The following is a 2,500-nucleotide window of genomic DNA, read 5'->3' on the forward strand; positions in this document are numbered from 1 at the left end:
TTGCCCGAATAGGGAACTTGGTCTTGGAGTCGTTGGCTACATTTCTATGGGCACGGGCTTGACCGGCCGGAAAATTGTCACCCGGCCACCACCGCCGGCGACCGACTCACCCCCGTGGTGAGTCGTTGCGGGACGACCCGACCCCCATGGGGGGGCTAGACGCACCCCACCTCGGCTCGGAGGGGGGGGCACGCCGGGGGGCAGCGGATCTCTACCCTTAAAGAGCTAAAAAAACTTCGTCAATATGCTACCAGGCAACATTCGACTGTCTGAAATGCGGACACTCTTCTTTAGCCCGCATCCAGGCACCAAGGTGCCGATGGGTGCCAGGCTCCCGCACATCAAGCACCAAGTTGCCGATGGTGTCGAGGCTCCCGCACATCCTAGCCACCGAGGTGCCGATGCTGCCGAGGCTCCCGCACATCCGAGCCACCAAGGTGCCGATGGTGGCCGAGGCTCCCGCACGACCAAGGGCCGAGGTGCCGATGGTGGCGAGGCCCCGCACGACCAAGGGCCTATTTTACCGATGGTGCCGAGGCTCCCGCACGACCAAGGGCTTGGTTTGCCGATGGTGCCCGAGCCTCTCGCACGACCAAGGGCCTAGGTTGCCGATGGTGCCGGGTTCCCACATCAAGCACCAAGGTGTCGATGGTGCTCGAGGCTCCCGCACGACCAAGGGCCTAGGTTGCCGACGGTGTCCGAGGCTCCCGCACGACCAAGGGCCTAGGTTGCCGATGGTGTCGAGGCTCCCGCATCCAGCACCTAGGGGCCGATGGCGGCGAGGCACCCGCACGACCAAGGGCCTATTTTCTCGATGGTGCCGAGGCTCCCGCACGACCAAGGGCTTGGTTTGCCGATGGTGCCCGAGCCTCTCGCACGACCAAGGGCCTAGGTTGCCGATGGTGCCGGGTTCCCGCACATCAAGCACCAAGGTGCCGATGGTGCTCGAGGCTCCCGCACGACCAAGGGCCTAGGTTGCCGGCGGTGTCGAGGCTCCGCACATCATAGCACCGAGGTGCTGATGGTGCCCGAGGCTCCCGCACGACCAAGGGCCTAGGTTGCCGATGGTGCCCGAGGCTCCCGCACATCGAAGCACCGAGGTGCCGATGGCGCCCGAGGCTCCTTCATGGCCAAGGGCTTAGTTTGCCGATGGTGTCGGGGCTCCTGCATCCTAGCACCAAGGTGCCGATGGTGCCGAGGCTCCCCCGCGACCAAGGGCCTATGCTACCGGAACGGATCGCCGGAGCACCGCCGGGACGGATCGCCGGAGCACCGCCGGGAACCTAACCGGCGGTGGGGGGGCACCGACGTCCGGGCATACGGTGGGCGTGGGCCGTGCCCTGGACAACCCCTGCTCGCTCAATATCACCTCCCCCCTAAAGAGCTAAAAAAACTTGGTCAATGCGCTACCAGGTGACATTCATGTATGCGAAATGGGGACACTTTTTTGCAGCGCTCCCGCACCAGGGGCCCAACTTTAGCTTTGGTGCTCAAGGCTCCCGCTCATCCATGCACCAAGGTGCCGATGGTGCTCGAGGCTCCGCACATCCAAGCACCAAGGTGCAGATGGTGCTCGAGGCTCCCGCGACCAAGGGCCTAGGTTGCAAGCGGTGTCAGAGGCTCCGTACATCATAGCAGCAGAGGTGCCGATGGTCTCGAGGCTTCCCACAACCAAGGGCATAATTTGCCGATGGTGTCCGATGCTCCGCACATCCATGCACCAAGGTGCCGATGGTGCTCGAGGCTCCGCACATCCAAGCATCAAGGTTCTGGATGGTGTGCGAGGCTCCCACATCAGAGCCACCAAGGTCTTTGGAGGCTCTTGTTCGCGAGGGAGGGGCGGGAGGATTCATCCATTGTTGGCTATCAAATTCTACCCTTGGATTGGGGAGGGACGGGACAACTCATTCATTGTTGGGTGCAGAACATATAATGATATTTGAATTCTACCTTTGGTATTGGGGAGGGACGACTGCAAGACTCACCCATGATGACCGTATATTAGGGATACCTCATGGGATGGATCGTCGAACCGCCAGGGAACCTAACCGGTGGGGGGGGGGGCACCGGCGCCGGGCATGCGATGGGCGTGAGCATTGCCTGGATAACCCTGCTCGCTCAATGTCTCTTCCCCTAAAGAGCTAAAAAACTTGGTCAATGCGCTACAGGCGACATACATGTATGCGAAATAGGGACACGTTTTTTAGTTTCCATATGTCAAAGCAGGGACACTTTTTTAGCGGCGCTTCCGCTGCTTGGGGCCGTGGTTGTCGATGGTGCTCGTGGCTCCCTTTGTCAAGAGGCACCAAGGTGCGGCGGTGGGAACTCCCCACATGTCTGAAAGCAGGGGCGATTTTTTGTGCGCTTTATTCCACTTAGTGACTTAGTGTTTTTAGCGAAGATTTTCTTTGTTGGCCCAAAACAAATACAAGCGAATGTTGGGTCCATGAAACATGCACGATGGGGAGAAAATTGAACAAGTCCGGAGTCACTGTGATGG

At 60.3% G+C, this 2,500-nt stretch overlaps 1 long non-coding RNA gene across 1 annotated transcript in view; it reads right to left on the reverse strand.

The window, feature by feature from the left end:
• LOC128038502 (uncharacterized) overlaps positions 1–2,500 on the reverse strand; it is a 25,876-nt gene that overhangs the window by 1,677 nt on the left and 21,699 nt on the right. The window lies entirely within an intron of this gene.

The sequence above is a fragment of the Gossypium raimondii genome, unplaced genomic scaffold, assembly GCF_025698545.1.
Source record: "Gossypium raimondii isolate GPD5lz unplaced genomic scaffold, ASM2569854v1 Contig00290, whole genome shotgun sequence".
In the NCBI taxonomy this organism is placed as follows: Eukaryota; Viridiplantae; Streptophyta; class Magnoliopsida; order Malvales; family Malvaceae; genus Gossypium; species Gossypium raimondii.